Source organism: Polyodon spathula, chromosome 1 (genome assembly GCF_017654505.1).
Source record: "Polyodon spathula isolate WHYD16114869_AA chromosome 1, ASM1765450v1, whole genome shotgun sequence".
In the NCBI taxonomy this organism is placed as follows: Eukaryota; Metazoa; Chordata; class Actinopteri; order Acipenseriformes; family Polyodontidae; genus Polyodon; species Polyodon spathula.
In genome coordinates, this window is record NC_054534.1 from 14,524,614 (window position 1) to 14,545,204 (window position 20,591).

Sequence of the window (20,591 nt, forward strand, 5' to 3'; positions counted from 1 at the left end):
GATCATGCAATGATAAAGGTTGAGTTTGGCCAGGGTCTCCTCTCACTCGTGGAGAACCCTCCTCTAACAGGTAAATGAAGCTTAGCTTAACAAAGGGTTGGAGAAAGTGGAATCACTAACCCTCCAAAGGATGGAGCCCTGGCTCCCCATTAATGTCTCCTACATATGTAGACAGACAAAGAACCACCAATGCATACAGAAAAACAAAGAAAAAGAGAAAACATTTAATACAAGAAGAAAACATTTAACACGACAAAGGGGTTAGTAAGTTGTTCCCTACTAACTATGTGTAGACCCTGCGCACTGTGGAAAGGAAAAAAAATCCCTTTTCTTTTTAGGAGGAAACCTTTGGTGCCCCTGGAGGAAAGGTTGTCCCCACTCTGGATATACTTGCAATGGACTGGTGAGCACAGGATATGAATGTTTAGAATGGGGAAAAACGAATGTAAGCTTCAACTGCTGATAAGAGTCCAGTACCCGCCTCGATTCTGAATGAAAGAGGAGTGTAGAATTGTGGGGGAAGTCCTGCTCTGGAAACTAAAGTGCAGAGATTTGAAGAGGACCAATGCTTTGATACAACAGACCGGCTTGAACTGATGAACAGGGGGTCAGAAGATGAAATGGTTTTGCGTTCTGCAGTATATCTCTGCATGGAAGCATATGACCATAGAGGAGAGTCAATTTTTGAAAGCTGAATACATTGTCCTTGCCGAAGCTGATCCATTTTTTAAATGCATAGGAAGAGAATAAAATGGGAATCTAAAATGACTGCAGTGACTACCTGGACTATGAAAGCTAGCATCAGAAGGAATTGCATATTCTGAGCATCTCAAGAAGCCAAAAATACTGCTAGACATATGGTTTCCATTGTTAAGTCATCAAATGGAGAGAAGCAGCCTAGACAGAGGATTGAAATCAAATCCCGAGAATGGCCATAGAGATAGGCAGGCGAGAAAGAGAAGCAGCCGGAGAGCTCTTAGAGATTCCACACAGGATTTATGAACGTGTATTCTATTTTCATTATTTAGAATACTGGTTTATTGTTATTATCCATATAATTAAAGCAGGTACTGAGTTTTAGTGCATATTCTGGAAGAACAGAAATATTTTGAATGCTTTATAAAACATTATAAAATAATAAATCTCACTTGAATTTTCAGAATATGCTTGGTTTTGGAGTTAAGAACTGTATATCTCCCCCAGAATATAATAAAAGTCTGACAAGAGTAGGAAAAGGGCATACTGCATGCTGAAAAGGCTGTCAATGTACAATGGATTTTGCAGCAACAGAAAATCAAAGGAACATATTTTTCTTAGCCGTTAGCACTAAGAAAAATCATGCAGCAATGCCTGAAGCCAAAAGCAGAATGCATCAATTAAAGAGCCAGTAGCATAAATAAACCTTCATAGTGTTTTACATTACATGAACAATTTTAACTTATCTAAAAAAGCATTCTTGCTATGCTTTGCTGTGTTTTTGTTATTAACAGACTGGGGTTCTTCATTGAAAAATCATGAAATATATGAAATATCATGAAGCTTGTTAATTGTGCAATTCATCAGTCAACAATATCCCAGTACCACTACAACAGAAACACAAATGAGGTAAAACAATACCTTCAACTTCAGCTTTAAATATAAAACTCTGCACCTACTTAGAACTGTATATACAGATAACTACTATTCTTCACTATTAGCCTGTGCTTTTAATGATTTAAATATCAAACATTTGTTTTAAATGCATTGTAAGGTTTTATGGCAGAATTGAGGCTTGGTGGTCCAGTGGTTAAAGAATGGGGCTCATTGCCAAGAGGTTTCTGGTTCAATCCCAGCTCAGCTGTGACTCACTGTGTGTGACCCTGAGCAAATCATCTAGCCTCCTTGTGCTCCATTCTTCAGATGAGACATACAAACCAAAATCCTATTGGATGTGACTCTGCAGCAGTGTGATGTATAATTCACCCCTTAGTCTCTGTAAGTCACTTTAGATAAAAGTGTCTGAAAAATAATAACAGCATACCCAAAGCCCTGTTATTTTACTATCCTAACAAGTACATTTTGATGAAAGGCATTATAACTTTCAAAATCCTTTCTTCACCAAAAATCATGAAGTTACATTTGATCCTTTTATCAAATTCACAGTGACATTTAAAATAATATATGTTACTTTTTAAAAATTGTATTTATTTATTTTAAATATGCTTCACCATACCTCTGGGCTTTACAATGCTTACACATGATTTACCATGATTTCACTATGCTTTATTACACTTGATGTGCTTTTACTATAGGAAACTTTTAAAGGGATTTAGATAAATAATCCAGTGTGTTATTTCAAAGGTGCTTGTTCTGTAACATCAGCAGCTGGTTTTGGTTCACACACACAAAGGTGCAAGCACAGTGGTAAATGCTTATTGAATATGATCTTTGGACTTACAATAAGAAGTTAGAGATTAAGACAGCACTTCAAATTAATTTATTTCCTCCCCAGGGTGATATCGGCATTCTACATGAACCAGTCTGTGGGATTGGAGTCTTTCCATCCACATCCCTTGCTATGGAGGAGGATAGACATTTGAATGCGACAATCCACACCCCCCTGGCGGACTGTCGTTTTTAGTAGTATCCCGAAGGAGTGCCCCGAGGTAGAGGGGGTCTACCCCTGTAACAGTTTGAGTTGAGTTTACGGAACTAGACCACCCTGGGGTGAGACCGTCCGGGTTGTGGTAACATGACAAGTTTGGGGAATCAGAGACATTGGTGGAAATCCCTATTTTGTCACAAGACTTTTTATTAATTTTTGTTTTGTCGTCTGGATTTTGGGATAAAAAAAATGATAAGGAGTTGGTTTTATCACTGTTAAAAGACCAACTTTGTGGGTAATATTGGAAAAGGTTTTTTTAGGAAAAAGTGGTGTTGTTTTTAGTACCCCTTCAATGTAAACTAGGAAAATGAAGTTTACAAAAGCCGGGTGGTTTAAAATTTTACTTATATACAATGAAAAAAATTTTTTTAACATAAAAAATAAATAAAATTTTTTATCGAAGTGGGAATGGAGACCCCCGAAATCCCCCCCTATGGAGGAGGATAGACATTTGAATGCTCTGGAGTGTGGGAAAAAGTGTGGGGGGGGGGGAAGGCGTAAAAAGGTGGGTGATACCCGACCAAGTAAGGTGAACGACACCGAAAAGTGATATCGGTGTTGGAGGAAATGGACCATAGAGGCCTGCTTCATTAGGGACCAGGTGTTTGATGGAGACCTGTTAGTCGGGAAGTCAAAACTGAGTTTTGTGTGTGGGTTCCCACGTTGGCGTTAATTCACCATTTTACCCCGTAGAATAATTATACTAAGGGCCCTTGGCGCATTGCTTATTCGCTGTGTCAAATCTCTAAATTCTGGTTTCCGTGAAGTTTTTTTAAATAAAGGAGGGGTCCCAGATAGCCGAAGATGTTACTGGGTCAGACCCACCCTTTAACCCATCAGGGTAATGGTAAGGGAAAGATACCTCCCCTCATCCCCTTAAAACTTACGATGGCGGGGAGCTGCCCCAACTGGTACCAAAGACCAACTCCGTCGTGGTCCTCGAGACGCCCCAGTAAGCTGGGTCGAGAAACACAAGTGGGATTGGGCCCTGACCTGTCCCGGTGAGAGGGTTCGTTCTTGGACCCGATGACTTTCGTCTTTTAACGCCCTAAATGTGAGGAGGAGCCCCTCAATGACCCGCAATACTATTAACGTTCGAGTAAAGTGGGTTGACCCCCGCCAATCCCGACAACAAATGGAGATGGGGTCATCTAGCACCGGTTGGGAAGGAAATAACCTTGGTAGAAATCCCTCCCCTCTACTCGGTCTCACTTCTAAAACAAGAACCGTCTATGTCCCCCCTCCTGATTTGGTGGTAAAATGGAATGTAGATTGTGGACCAATCTCTCCAAGCCCCAAGGGATTTCACGGAAGGTAACCCCGGTTGTTCCCGAATACAACGCGGGGGTGTGTTGACACAGGCGGGAAACGGTGGACTGGGAAACGACCAATAAACCCAACCCTAGTATTCCTAGCGGGAAACGTTACACGAAATCCGCTATGAAAGTGTTTTCAAACTTGAGGTTGCACAGAGGCCCTTAAGCTTAACCCACGAACCTTGTTCATCCAATGCCTATATGTGGATCATGACTTTCTTTGATCCTCGGCCCTGATCCTCCTCAAAGGCATGTCAACGAATACGCCGAAAAGGATCGTTGTCATCCTTGACCTCGTAAATCGCCACGTTCATCCTGAATAACTAGGGAAGCCTGGTTTCCCACCCCTTTCCAAATTTATAGTTTTTTTATTGCACAAGTCAACCAACTTAGAAACAAGTCCCCCTTGGTCCCCAGGTTAGGCGTTGGATTTGTAAAGTTTCAATACAGTATATAAATCATTAACCGTTCAATAAAGTATTTTGAATCCAATAAATGAGGGGAAATATTACCCCTGTTCCCCGCCCAAAAAACCAAGTGGTACCAATCACATTTCGAATTGAACGTAAGAACCTTGTACCGGTGAGGTACAAAGATTGTTTAATTACCCCCCCCCCCTGGATTGTTCCTCATTTACAGATATTTTAAATTTAACAAGGGATATCCCTTTACATAACAGGAAGAAATGAATTCCTTAGCACCCTGTATGGTTCCGGGGTGTACAATGAATTACCGTTCATGTAGGTGTCATGAATTAATTTATTCCTTGTTGTCCTTACACTCTTTTTGTCCTAATGACAACACGACCTGAATTCCATCAAAAATTTAAAGAGTGTGGGTGTTATATTGTAACTATGCTTGGCAAGTTCTTCCCATATGTCTGATAAAACCGTTACACCTTTACGTCAAATTTCACTTAAATAATCCAGGTGGGGGTTTGAACTCCCTTTAACCAACCCGATGAATTTTTTCCGACACCTTTGCTTGTATCCCTATAAAAGCATCAAGTCTGGGTATTCTCCCAAATTCCTCGTAGTCAATTATTGAATTCATTATAGACAACAATACAATAAGGCCCCCCCCCCTCGGTCTTTCCAGTCATTTAGTCCTTTTACCCCTTTAAAATAAACCAAATGTTTAGGTTGTTATGTATTCCTGGGGTATCAGAAGTTTTGATCAGGAATACGCCCCTGGGCTTTCTTTTTTTATGTTTGTCCGACCGGAGTTTAATTTCCCCTCGATAAAAAGCTGTCCAAGGTGTACCATTTTCCGTCCGAACACAAGTTTTGATCACAAAGAAAAAAATTTTGACATTTATGAACAGTTTTTGATGCGTAACCCCAATGCCGTTCTTATTTTTTTTTTATTAACTTACTTTGTTTCGTCCATGGGTGTCAAGTCTAAAACTTGAAGATACTGTCCAAAGCCTGAAAACGTAATTTCACCAAGTCTATTGATTCACAACCTTAACTGGTTTAAGAATAGACATGTTTGGCGACCGGCGACTTCTTTTTTCCCCCCCTGTTTGTATACCTCCCATACCACTTCACCTTCCGAAACAACAAAGTATTTAAGTCGTAAATTGATCCTTTTGCCCCCGGGGGTCAACTTCCGTTGTAGACCCCCCTGTGGTAAATTGATTGTCTTTAAGACGAAAAAAGATTTGACTGAAAAAGACGAAAGAAAATTCGTATTGGGTAGCACAAACATGTAAACGTGAGATGGGTATGCTCCACATGAACCACTTTAAATTAGCATAAAGAGTTCCCGGAAGTAATAAGAAAACATAAAGGGTTATAATAATGTGACGACAACTCCCGTGTTAGCGGATTGTCACCTGCTGAACCGTAGTACTCTTTAAGGTGTTCGCTCAATGAATTTTTAGTACATGTTGAAAAGATTCAAGGAGAACGAAGACTTTTTTGGTCTAAAACGTATACAACACGTTTGAATAGGATTGGGGTGATGAGCATTTAGGTTTTTAAAGTGTTTGTTGGACCAATTGTTTACTTCCCCCCAGTCAGGGCAAAAAAAAAAAAGTAACTGTTCCCCAGTTTCAAGACCATTTGTCCCTCCGCCTCCCCAAAAAATGGTTAACCCCCGGGTTTTTATGGTTTATTCCGTTAACCGTTTTTTTTCTAAATATTTTTTATTGTGAAACAAAACAAGAACCCCGTCTACAATTCCCACTCAAAAAAAAAAAAACAAAAAAAAACAAACTTCTCACAACCGTATTAATTTCATCAGTTGGGGTAGGGTTTTCAGAGTTATGAAACATCCTCCTGTGGGAAAACGTGTCGGTTAAATGGGTTCGACACGTTCGAAAACCCCATCATAGATATTCGAACCGTTTAAGAGTCGGGGTGCCCCCTTAAAAAACCGGGGTAAGAAGTTCCGGGTTTTTGGTGAAAGAGGATTCCGAGGAAAGTTTCAATTCTAACCCAAAAGAAACGACCAACAAAAATGGTTTTTTGGTCTAGAAATTAAGGGTAGGGGGGTTTTCTAAGGAGGTTAACCCTTACTAACCCTTCCAGACCCGTAAACCCTGCTATCCCCCCGGGTAAAATGGTTCCTGTACAAGTTTACAAAGGGGGAATTTTTTTTGTATGTGGCCCTTCAACAACGAAAATCCGTCAATGACGAATCCAGAAAATCAGTAACAAGTACCAGACCTTTCCACTTGGGAGGCCCAGGTCAAGGAGTTTTTAGAGCCCTTTTCTGGGAACCTTTTGTCCCAAAACAGGAGTTCTTAAAAGGGACAAAATCCCCCCCGGTAGTGTAGGGTAAGGAAAAGTTTAAGTCTGGGTCAAAGGGACCAGGGACCGGCTACTTTTTTTTTTTTGTAGTGGTGTCGTGATGCTGCCACCTACCATGCTTCGTTGTGGGGATGGTGTTCTCGGAGTGTCTGTGAGAAGAAAGTTTCTGCCAGCCATATCCGCCCCAAAGAACTACCCGGTTTTTTTTGTCGAGTTAAAATTCAGAAGTAACCCCCTGGGTCCAAATTGAAAAGACAGAAGGTATACAAAACCCCCTCCAGAGGGTTGTACGGAAAAAACCGCGCCCCCCTGTTGGTGTTCACAAACGAATGAAACAAGAAAATTTTTTTCGGTTACCGAAAAAAAACAGACCCGGTGAAGGAAGTGGCATGTTTTCGGGGTCCTGAAACTCACAAATGTGCCGAAATTTCCACCAAGGAATACCCCTATGTCTATGGAAGGTTAGAGGCGACACCCCCTCGTAAAATTTTTTTGAAACCGAAAAAGATGAAACCACCCGGAGAGACAATTTTTTCGGGAAGGAACTACCCCCAGGCACACCAACTCAAAACCACCACCGGTCGGAGAGAACGGTCCCCCAAAAGCAACAGAACCCAACGGTAAAAAGAAAGGTAAAAAATATTATTTACCGAGGGTAAATTTAACCACGAGCAAAACCCATACAAGTTTCCAAAGTGCCCTTAATTAAAAAATGTTTTTTGGGTTTTGGTGACTAGACATGACAGAGGTGTGTTTTGAAAACAGGGACTGGGTGACAACAACCTCCTTCCGAGGACCAGGAAAGTTACCACAACGGCGAACCACCACCACAACGGGGATTTGAATCAACGAACAACCCGTCCCTTTCTCCCAAAGTCAATACTTTGTAGAGACACCTTTTGCAGCAATTACAGCTGCAAGTCTTTTGGGGTATGTATCTATAAGCTTGGCACATCTAGCCACTGGGATTTTTGCCCATTCTTCAAGGCAAAACTTCTCCAGCTCCTTCAAGTTAGATGGGTTCTGCTGGTGTACAACAATCTTTAAGTCATACCACAGATTCTCAATTGGATTGAGGTCTGGGCTTTGACTAGGCCATTCCAAGACATTTAAATGTTTCCCCTTAAACCACTCGAGTGTTGCTTTAGCAGTATGCTTAGAGTCATTGTCCTGCTGGAAGGTGAACCTCCGTCCCAGTCTCAAATCTCTGGAAGACTGAAACAGGTTTTCCTCAAGAATTTCCCTGTATTTAGAGCCATCCATCATTCCTTCAATTCTGACCAGTTTCCCTGTCCCTGCCGATGAAAAACATCCCCACAGCATGATGCTGCCACCACCATGCTTCACTGTGGGGATGGTGTTCTCGGGGTGATGAGAGGTGCTGCGTTTGTGCCAGACATAGCGTTTTCCTTGATGGCCAAAAAGCTCAATTTTAGTCTCATCTGACCAGAGTACCTTCTTCCATATGTTTGGGGAGTCTCCCACATGCCTTTTGGCGGACACCAAACGTGTTTGCTTATTTTTTCTTTAAGCAATGGCTTTTTTCTGGCCACTCTTCCGTAAAGCCCAGCTCTTTGGAGTGTACGGCTTAAAGTGGTCCTATGGACAGATACTCCAATCTCCGCTGTGGAGCTTTGCAGCTCCTTTAGGGTTATCTTTGGTCTCTTTGTTGCCTCTCTGATTAACGCCCTCCTTGCCTGGTCCGTGAGTTTTGGTGGGCAGCCCTCTCTTGCCAGGTTTGTTGTGGTGCCATATTCTTTCCATTTTTTAATAATGGCTTTAATGGTGCTCGTTGGGATGTTCAAAGTTTCAGATATTTTTTTATAACCCAACCCTGATCTGTACTTCTCCACAACTTTGTCCCTGACCTGTTTGGAGAGCTCCTTGGTCTTCATGGTGCCGCTTGCTTGGTGGTGCCCCTTACTTAGTGGTGTTGCAGACTCTGGGGCCTTTCAGAACAGGTGTACATATCTTGAGATCTTGTTACACTTAGATTGCACACAGGTGGACTTTATTTAACTAATTATGTGACTTATAAAGGTAATTGGTTGCACCAGATCTTATTTAGAGGTGTAATAGTAAAGGGGGCGAATACATATGCACGCACCACTTTTCGGTTATTTATTTTTTAGAATTTTTTGAAACAAGTTATTTTTTTCATTTCACTTCACCAATTTGGACTATTTTGTGTATGTCCATTATATGAAATCCAAATAAAAATCCATTTTAATTCCAGGTTGTAAGGCAACAAAATAGGAAAAATGGTAACACGTCAGTTCCAAATGAAACTTTCACAGCCACTAACATATATCTAAAGAGGTATATAATCGCATATTAGAAAATTAATTAGAGTTCCTTTAACCTTGTGAAAAATGTGTATATCATATATAAAGGTATATCTGTATATTAGAAAATTAATTAGAGTTCCTTTAACCTGAAAAATATGTAAACACAGTATTCTTTCATGTATTTGACATGTGTCTGCTAAGTAAATAAAATTTCAGTTCTAGTCACACCCTCTGTTGTCTGTCAATCAGTGGCAATACAGTAAGCACAACAGGAAAAGCAACTAGTCTCCAGCGTGAATGACACGTTGTAGAAATCAAACAACTGAATGATTACAGTGCTCCCCCTTTACAAGCAGCCCTTTATACTGTGGAACAGGTTATAAGGCAGCACGGTCATGGCTCCCATTTTCCCCATAATGTCATTACATTAACACTAGTATTATCGTTATAAGGCGGAACACAAATAACATAGTCTCTTAATTATGGCTCCCAACTATAGCGTTATAGAGATGGAGCACTGTACTTTTAATAATCTTTATGAACACGTGAAGAAGTTACAGAACAAGCAGCACAATCTTCACTAACACATGTAGTCTACATGATATTTTTAATTACTAAACATTTGATTTGTTTTTTTTTACTTTCACTAATACATTTTGGCACCTAATAGGGAATTTAAATTTATACAAATACACAAACGTGCATGCAACTCCTAATTAAAAAATAAAAAGCTACAGATACTTTTGTTCTTTTATATGTTTCACATTTTTTTAGATTTAAAACAAACCATGCTGTTTTTTTTGTTTTTTTGTTGTTTTTTTCATGTAGGAGTACCTGAAGTGAAGATCAGTTTTCCAGTAAAGCCCTCTTCTTTCAGTTCTACTGCTTAAATGAAATATTTCACAGATTCACTTAAATGTACCAAAATGCCGATTGTGCCTGTGAGTAACTGAAATAAACTCCTTAGCCATGTTAGTCATGTTCAGTTAATCAACAAGCATCATAAGAATCATCTCTCAGCTGTAGCACTGGATATTGGCAAGGTGAGGAACAATTGCAAGAGTGAAGGGATTTCAGAGAACAAAATCTGATGATGGGACAGCCTTAAACATGTCAATTAAAGTGGTGACTTTTGTGACTTTATTGTCACTCAATGATGAAACATTCCTTTTAGCTGCGTGAATCAAATCTGGCAAGGTTCTCAGCTGGTTTTCTAGACAACTAAAAGCCAAGTCTTTTGCATAATTGACCATGATTAGTTATGGAATAAAATTTTCTCCACTGCTCTGGAGCTGATATTCTCCGTTGGCATGTGAAACCAGCAGGCTTTCAATTGCCCTTGGAGCAGCCAACAAAACAATGTTTCAGTTCGCCTGTGGTAATATCCAAAGCTTAAAAATACTGCTTTTTAAAGAATGCTTTTGGCATTTCAAATGGATGAGAATGCAACTCAATTGTGGCCAAACCATGAAAAAAAAAAAAAAAAAACAGAAATGTAGTTCTAGTGCCTTAAGGTAAAACAAAAAACTTTACAAACAGTGTTTCATTTTGTTATTTCATAACAATACCAATCTGAAATGGCAGAAACGTGAAACAACTAGCATTATTTTTTTAATGGCAATTTTATATGCATGTATAAGTAGAAATGATTTACAGTAATTCGCTCACAAAAAGTCAAGTCCAATAAACTTTGTAGACTGCCCGGTCCATTTACAGTATTGTTACTCCTGCTCACTCAGAGATGCTACAAACAGAAGGGTTATTTTTTAATATGTAGCCTGACTACGCCAGTTCAGCGCAACAAAGCACAGAACAATATTATATAATCAATCAGGTTCTTTTTATTCGGATACACAGTTAAAATACGGGAACAATGTCGCCAAGAAAACACAGTCAATAAGTACATATAAAATCAATGAGAATGTTTTTATTTGACACCATGGTTAAAAGAAGCAGCAACACACTGTTCAATATCCAAGTGATCAATTACAGATTTTCCAGGTCATCATCATTAAGGATTATCAAAATAGTAATTTTAAATCACCAAAGCGCAAACGCCAATATTACAGTTTAGAAAGTGTTAGTGCATTAAGGAAGGGTGCGGTTTGTAAACTAGAGGATAATATAACACTGACAATTGTAAAAAAAAAAAAAAAAAAAAAAAACACAAAACATTTGGCACGTTGTCTGTGCAGGGGAGGGAACATCAGAGCGAGAGAACATCTGTATAACAATCTCTTTACTTTCCATGTCATAGGCTCCAAGCAGTTAAAAACTCTTAATTCACTCACGCTCATTGTTCAAACCAACATACTGTATGCCAGCCGAATACTTCTCATCAGGTACAGTAAGCATCTCAACTGTCAAAATCTGCATAGTGTAATATACCACAACACAAATCAATACAGATTTACACTGAGATATTGCAAAACTGCCAACAGTACGGCAGACATCAACATTGTAAAGTGTTTATTCTAAACAGTGCTGTGTACTGTTTTGCAAGCATGGGTGTTTTTTGGTTTTATAAAATGCATATACAGTGTACCTGAAGGTTTCCTAAAATAAAACACAGTTGTGATTTGCATGAAAGTTATCGTTACATATGCCAACTCACTGACAGAAAGAAACCCATTGGTATAAGTGCAATTCCTAGGCCCACAGCCAGTTTGTGGTAGCAGTTAAAGAACAGCCAGGTTCCAGTTGTACTGCCAAGTTCACACATGAGCTAAAATGACCATGTGCATTCTGACACCTCAAGGTGCCATATTACTTTGGCAGTTCAATGTACTCCTCTAAGAAATGTTTATACTGTATTCCTAGAAATGTGTTTTGGTGATTTGGTAAAATTGTAGGCAAATTATCCACTTCATAGTATGACATGGGCTACCTGCTCAAAGGGTCATGTGACATACTTCTGGATATTCCAGATGATTTCCACTCAGAGAATATATAAGAGCACATGCAGCAATATAGTCTATTGCTAACCTGTACAAATGAATCTATGAAAGCAGCAGTTCAGTGTAGATTCAGAGTGCGTATAAACGCAGGGCAGCAGTATCCAGGAAAGGGGAACCAGACAATTGAAAATACACACTATACTTCAGTGGTTTTGTATTTTTTATTTATTTTTTCTTCAAAGTCATGTCTGATTATGCCCTGGAAATAACTTCCAATTCTTACAAATCTTAAAACGATACAATAGAATTGTGATGACAGTGGCATTTCAAAATGCAAAAGTTATCATGTGTATATCACTTAAGCATTTCTTGCATTTTCCTTTATTTTCCTGGACCATCAACAGATGACACCAATTATAAACATGATTCAGATTTTAAGCAGATACAGATGTTATAAAACCAAATCTGAAGACCACAACATTTCGGTATAATGTGAGTAAGCAGATTTACAAATAGTTACTTTGTAGCTGCAAGGCAGTTATGCCGTGTCAATCAAATTAAACATGGCTGTATCTACTTAAGTTTAATCCAATTGAAGCTCATCTGAAATTCATGTTTCTGATTTTAATGGAGCTTATCCAAATGTTGTACTGAATGCTCCAGTGAAGATTGGATTGAGTAGAAAGGGTATGGAATGATAACCTTTGATCATTCTCATTTTTCATGTGACTACTGAGTACAGTATTTATAGTGTGTGCTATATGCATTTGAGAACAAGACACAATGAGAGACAGTAACACACACACACACACACACACACACACACACACACACACACACACACACATCTATATATATATATATATATATATATATATATATATATATATATATATATATATATCATTCAGCAAAAAATTTGAATCTATGAAAAACATATTTTTTATTATCCATCAAAATACACTCTAACGTTATTTTAAGATGACTGTGAACAAGGCAATGATCAATCAAGTAACAGTATATCCAAACATTTTGATAAATCAATTATCTAACAAGATTAATCAATTGGATTAATAACTCAATTTAGTTGATATTGAAACATTAATAGCTTCAAATTATTCACAAAAGATGTATTAATCATTGGCATCAATTGGATTTCTAGTATCGAGTACAAAACTTAGTATGAAAACATTTAAAAAAAAAAAAGAAAGAAACATGATTGCATCTCAAAACTTAGGCCTCAGTACAAATGCATTCAATACTATTCATAAGCGAGGAAAAAAAAGGAAAAAAAAAAAAAAAAAACATTTTAGTTGAACACACTTAACAAATTAATATCTTAAAAGCAAGTTTTTAGTTGCTTTAATACTGAATTTTTACCATATGCTGGTTTGTATTACATCTGCCAGCAGGGTAATCACATGACCTAACAACACTGACCTGTTGCCAGAGCGCTCGCTCTGCGTCCCGCCTCCAGATAGACAATCTGTTAGCTCTGACTTGCGGATTTGTGTTTTGATTGACAGTCCGCCAATACTATGGTTTATTTTTCTAATCCCATTAGATTAGATGGCGCCTATATATTTTTTCTGTTAAGTCATTAAAGTGTGTTCAGAAAAGCCCCCCTCCCCCCAACGGCTAGGCCTCGGTGGAGTTGCATCCCTTGCACCCCACCCTGAAGCCGGCCCTGCCCTGGAGGAGATATATTGTATGTTCCTGAGAAAGAGACAGATGTTTTCACAAAAAAAAACAGCCTGTGCTCCTAGCTCTCGGATAATATGTTCATGTTTTTGTTTTTTTTTTTTTTTTTCTGTCACGATGCTTGTTATGTTGAAAAGACTGAGCTAAGGCTAATTATTTTGAATTAATATGATTATCGTTGCTATTTCAACTTTTTGAATTACACTTATGTTCTAAAAAGGATTCCCTACATCACTATTAAGATTACATTTAGAGGAGACTTTTCTAGGCTTCCATTAAAGTTTCATGCTCAGAATTTAAAACAGCCAACTCACAGACAGGAGTTTATTTAAGGGTTCATTCAAGTGAACAGTTTTAAATCCAGAAACCCTTCACAAAGTTTTTGGGAAGTATCAATTCTGAAACCATAGTGGTGTTTGTGAATCCTTGAGGGATGACCCTTGAATAAACTGAGAAATGTTAGCAGGCCATGTACTCCAGTGTGATCTTTTAGGGAATTTCCACTTTTGCTTCAAGGAATCCAGAGTATGAACATCACAAATCAAGCTGGAATCTCGCTATATATTTTTTTGCTAGAATGGTCTCACAGGAAGGAAGGCTGTTTATCTCATATGCCACCCCCTCACAAACTGTTTTAACTCTGATGTGCTTATGTAAAAATATATTGTTTAGATTAGTTGAATATAGACCAATCTGTGGAAGATACCCCTGCTCTAAGCACAAACAAAGTCTCCAGTAGCGCTAATCCATACTGTAATGAGGATCAAGGAGGGAAAGGAGGGAGGAGAGATGCATATTGTAGTTCCACAATGTAAATGTTTATGCAGTCCAAGCTACTGCATCCCTGGGTCATGGGTTATCACCATAGTAAACTCTGAAGCAGAAAGAGGATGCAGAATGGAGCATTGGTAACAAGCCCCTAACAACTTTTCAAATAACCGTGGAGTTTCTGTTTGTGCTGAAAATACGATACGTGTGTTATATCTCCTTAGGTTGGCTGACTTGCTTTCTAGTTGATTCCAAATAGTTTGTTTATTAATAAATGTCAATTGTTTGTTCAGTATCATCTTTCTATAGCTACATTTAAAGACATTTTGCATGCCAAAATTATTTCCTGTGATTGTGATGTCAGTGCACTGTTGTCACACTTTTGGGTGTTTTTTGGAAGTGGGTGATAAAATGTTGGCAAATTCAATTTTGGCACTTATTACATGTTCCAAGTCAGTTTTGTAAATGACTAATAATAATAATAATAATAATAATAAATAATAATAATAATAATAATACTTTGTGCTTGAATCTTAAAAGGAAATACACCTAACCGAAAAGGAAGTATGAAGTAATGGTGGGTGTTTTGGGTTTAAGGTTCATTAAATTATGTGAGTTTCATTCCCTCAGGAAAGTGTATACTTTTTTTTAAAAATCATTCTAATAACTTATAAGTGTCGCCAGCTTTCATAACAATAAACAAAATTGTCATTTAAATGTTATATACATTAACTGGCCAAGCAATTTTGAAGGGTCACTCCAGCATATTGTTCCAATGGATAGAGGTGTTTCTTCTTGACTACCATGCACCGTGTGAAGTCTTTGAGATCCTCCATGTTTCCCACAATTGTTGCTGAATACTTTCACACAACTGTTTCACAGCTTAGGTCTTGTGGGCCACATACAGTACATTTAAATATATTGCAGTGTGACAGAAATACAGTGATTCTTGGTGGTAAATCTCCCTCCCGACCTGTGAGGGCGCTAAGTAGCGAGAATAGAGTACCTTGGATGGGTTGGCCTGAAAGTTCTTTCCCAGGGTTCAAGGGAAGTCGGCCAGCTAGAAAGGGGGTGGAACGCCAGTGCATTAACTCATCGACCCGGAAGGAAAACAATGTGGCAGTCGTAGATTGGTGTGACGACATAAAAGGGGATGAAGAGACACAATCTGTTCCTTCACATTGCCAGAAAATAACCCATAAGGACCTGTGCAGTACTGTGATAACGTATCGTGAGTGTTTGTTTTGTTTTATCTTTAATTGTTGCTTGTTGTATTAGTAGACGGCTAACACATTGTGGAGCTGTCGCCGAGGGCCAGCACAAAACCTAGAACAGCACTGGGTTATTGTCACACAATAAACTATATCACCCACCATGAGCACTACAACATGCACCCAAGACTGGTGACCGTGTTTGCCCATTTTGGGAAGGATACTTGTGTTTATTATTTGGGACTGCAAACCCATTATTATTTATCCCAATGCACTACACATTGCTGTGTATTGCTGGGGATCATTATTTGGTCACCAGACCTGGATTGTTAAAAATAAAATACTTTTCCAACTTGATTACAAATCTCTGTCTGCTAATTACACACCTCATCACTCCTGCACCTGTACACTGCAAACCACTTTGTAACATGCAAACTATTTATTTTTTTTAATTATTTTTTTGGACAGAGTAGTTAAAGTGGCATATTTATTTTATTATATAATCATATTTAATTAAATACATATCAATAGCATTTAAGTTTCATATTCTTGATGATGGATTTTAAATTACATGTAATAAAATTACTCTTTATATTCTTCTGATAATAATTTGTATAATCAGTTTCCTATTTTCTATAGTTTACTAGTGAACAGGAATGTATTGGGGCAAGTGTACAGTATGCTTATCTATCACACATGTCTGCATTCTCTAGCAATAACATTATCTTAAGAGAAATGCATGCAATATTTACATGCTAGAGAAAAATCAGCTTGATCCCAGAATTAACAAGGCATAAATTATCACAATGTGTCCTTTTAAAAAGCAGAATGAACTAAACCTTTTTGGTGTTTTGCAGTTCAGTCCTAAAGAAAAGGCACCTACTCTATCACTAACATACTGTAAACAAATGTACAACTGTGTAGAAGGTTTTTTTTTTTTTTTTTGTATTACTGATGCTGGTGATAAAATGCTTACGTGATACAGGTCACAATACTTAAGCTGTTTATTTCCTTTTGCTATTCTTACTCATAATGTAACCAGACACCCATTTATGATGAGGTGGCTTCTGCAGGCTGTGCAAATATGTTCTTAATCCTGAAAAATTGGTATGATAAGTTTCTATTCATATGAACTAGATTATGAACAAAGGATATATTTTTCTATATATCACTTCTCTAGAGCCAGACTGAGAATTCATATCAGTGTCAACCACTCTCAAAGCATTTTTCATTGATGTTAAATCTATGTTAATGTTTCAAAGCAAAAAGGAAACAACTTCAACAAAAGCTTAAGGGAGTTGGAAGCTATGTGTGGATTGTAATACTGGCTACTTGGGAGCGACATTATTAGTGTGAAATGGATCATGTGTTGAGATTTTCCTCAATGAGAATTATCTGTGATTATTGTTAATGTAAAAATGTGCATTGCCTCAGCCAGGGTCAAAGTAGAACTATCTACCAGTGGATGTCCACTAAGCCACAAAACAGTTTTATACTTTGAAGTTGACCATAGGTCAATAGTTTTTTATATTTTTATTTTTTATTTTACTATGGGATTTATTGGACTTCTATTTAGAAAGGTGATAGCTTACTCTATCTTATTTTAGATCAGCAGTGTGTTGGCTTTTTACTGTTGAGGTATCTGCTGATTCCAATCCACTGTAATGTCAAAATGACAATACATTTTCTCATTAATGTTCATTAAAAAAAAAATCCATGAATGAAAATGGACGAACACCTGTTGTGCCTCAAAGAGGGTGAGCGAGTAGTCCATGGTCTTCCTCCTCAGGATAATATATTCATGGAACATTCATGGAGTATTCTTTTTACATAATGGAAATTGTTAATCTAAATAATATAATTTGGAACAGTGCAATTCGCCAATTAATTCGCTAGAACTCTTGTTGTACATTTAGCTACCTCTAATGTTTTGTAAAACATTACATTGCACCCATACTATATTAAGCGATAACTAAGGTTGCATTCAGTGCATCAAATAAAACCATAAACAGTTTTTTTAGTTTCTCTTATTCCTACATCATTTCTAGTGTAAACCGTGTGGCTGACTGATGGGTTCCAGTGCAAGATTGTTATCTGTTTAAAGCTATCAGTGTAGGATGATGTGGCAGTATGGCCTTTGTGCGTATTCTTCATTTCCAGTGTGGGATTGATTGGCTGTCTGGTTTACCGCAGACCTAATTCATTTAGGAACCTGTACAGTAAACGATACCAGGGCATTCATGGCTTGTTCAAAACAGGCATGAAAAGAATATGACACAGTACCAGCAGTGACGGTCTTTGCATACAATTCACCTGCACTGCGGAAGGTTTGAGTGTTCAGTGTCATAGCATGTCAAGCTGTGCAAAAAACTATGTGGAACTAAAATGGGCTTTTCTATGCTTTCAAAACCACAATGAAGAGCAATAACTTGTGTGGGTTGACAAGGACATGTAAATTGTACTCCTCATTCCCGAGAAGATGTACAAAGTGTTGGAGGTGACCAAGGGGAGCGTCTGTGTCACTGCGGCCATTGTGAAGAGGTAGCAGCCAGGTTGGACCTAACTGCTGCCTCCAGTGGTGAGTGGACCGGGTTGCTACTAGGGCAGTCCCAGCTGGTAATATAGATGTCCCAGGCAATGGTAGGTCTGGGTTCGCAACCCTGTTTGCTGAACCGACAGTGCCTCGTCCCTGGGTGTGAGCTGGACCCGATAGACCACCTCTCTAACTCAATAAAAGACCCGGAAGGGTCCCACCCAGGCTCTGTCCAGTTAGGGGCAGGGGACCCACTTACGACTGGGGCTGTAGACCCAGACTAACTCCCCAGCCAAAAAGTGCCATCCCCTTAACCGAGTATCATAATTCTGCTTTTGACGGCTGTCTGCGTCAAAACAGTGGGTATTATCCAGCCGGTCCCGTAGATGCCTGGAATATTCCAGGTCGGTAGCATCTGGCAGGAGGCCAAACTGTTGGGGTCTGGAGCTCCTGGCTCAGAATCAGAAGTGTGGAGGTGCAGCTGGTGGACTCCTACAATGCGGAGCAGCAAGCCAGGAGTATCAACGTCAGCAGGACGTCTTAGTTGATGAGCAGCTGTGGCAATAGCGATTAGGGCGGAAAGGGTTCGCTTAACTCACTGCACCAGCCCACAGCTCTGGCGGTGTCGTGGAGTGGTGGGGGTCTTATGGATCCCTAAGCAGCGAGACATCTCCACAAAGACCTGGGACTGGAAATTGCATCCCTGGTCTAAATGCAGCTCCTGTGACACCCCAAAGTGGTGCATTTCCGCTACAATGTGGTTCCTGACAGCTGGGCTGGGCAGACTGGTGGAAGGCGTGCTGTTAGCTGTTTCTTGCATCCCCGGAGCTGTTTCTTTTTTATTTTTTTTTTAAACAATGTTTTTTATTTATTTAAAGAGAAAAGTACAACATGGAACAATACATAACACAACATAATATAAAAACACAAACACAAACCGCCCCCACCCCCCATTGGTGTCCCCTTTCCTCTAAGGATTTCATCCCACTGTATCCACAGTCCTCCCCCCCCCGGCACCATGGATTCGGGCAGTAGACAGTTCCATATAGAGTTCCATATAGAGAATGTCAAGGAAAGTGAGGAGCCAGTGTTGCCAATCTGGAGCTGTTTCTTGATAGCTGCCGGGGCTCGTGGACCCTGGATGAAGAGGCTGCTGTTGGAACTGGCCCCCTAGCAGTCACTGCCAGTCTCCGGGAGCCAAGATACTTCTCCCTCACATGTCATCTTGCCCGTACTGCCCAGTTGTTAACTGACCCAGATGCTTTCCCTTTCAGCTAAAAGCTCCAGCCCCTTCTGCAGTGTCCTTGGGTGAGTCAGGTGGTCCTGGCCTCGCAGCTCCCCAGCTCTCAGGGCTTCCAGTAACTGGTCTATTGCGAGCTCCTCCTGGACTCCCAGTGGTATATGGGCATAAGTTTTTTGGTGAGAGCGGTGTAGTCCAGCCGCAGTGTGGATGACAGCATTAGGAGACAGAGCAGCACATCCTCAATCAGGGTGCTCCAACCACCCCCCTCCCCAGTTGTGTGATCAGCTCGAACTGCGCTTGGAAGGCATCCCAATCCACCTTCCCTCCATGTTTCAGGGGCTTCTGATGGTTTTCCTGCTGCTGCTATCTTTCTCAATGGCCTCCTCCACTGCTCGCTGCTGGCTGCCCTTCTCCATAGTCCCCTCCACTGCTCCCTGCTGCTCTCTGCTTGCTCCCTTTCTCGCAGCACCCGCTCTAGCTCTGCTCTCCGCCTCCAGCTCAGCAAACTGTTCATGCAGCCATTCTAGGAGAGAGCCCCGTTCTGCTGTTGATCTCTGCTGTCTGCCATTCACCTGGTCAGTGGCAGTGTGCCAACTCTAGGTGTGCATTCCTCAGTCTCCCTCTTGATGCTCCAGAATTTCCACTCTATCCCACCGCTGAAAACACCAGTGTAGCACACCAGCTATTTGGAGAGAAGGAAAGGAGGAGATGAGATGAGAGGAGAAAAGATTCAGTCCAAACAGTAAATATTTTATTCAGCAAGCACAGTAGTCTTGGGCAGCTGTTCAACAAGACCCTCAGCCCCCAAACTCTCTTTAAGTAGCCCTTAGCCTGCTAACATTTTGCAACATTGTAATAAGCCCAATCACTCACAGCTCCCTATCCTTTGTCTCTGTCCAGGTCCACCCCCTCCATCCCTTGAATCCTCTGGCTGCGCTGGCAAGTGGTCACTGCCAGTGTTAAGTTGCACCAATGTATTCCTATGAGGAGCAGTCTCTGCAGAGGTTGTCAGCCCCAGGGTCCTGTGCTGTACATGTGAACCAGTCATAGGGCAGTCCACATGTTTCGTGGGCTGGTTGCAAGCTCTGCTTTCTGCTTGTGCAACCCTGGAGCTCAGTGTGCAATGCACCTCCTCCAATGCCTCCTGTAACCTGACACAAACGCAGCAGTGTTCCAACTGTGCTCACTGTTACAGTATAAACAGGCATAGCTATTATACTATCTACTTGAGAAG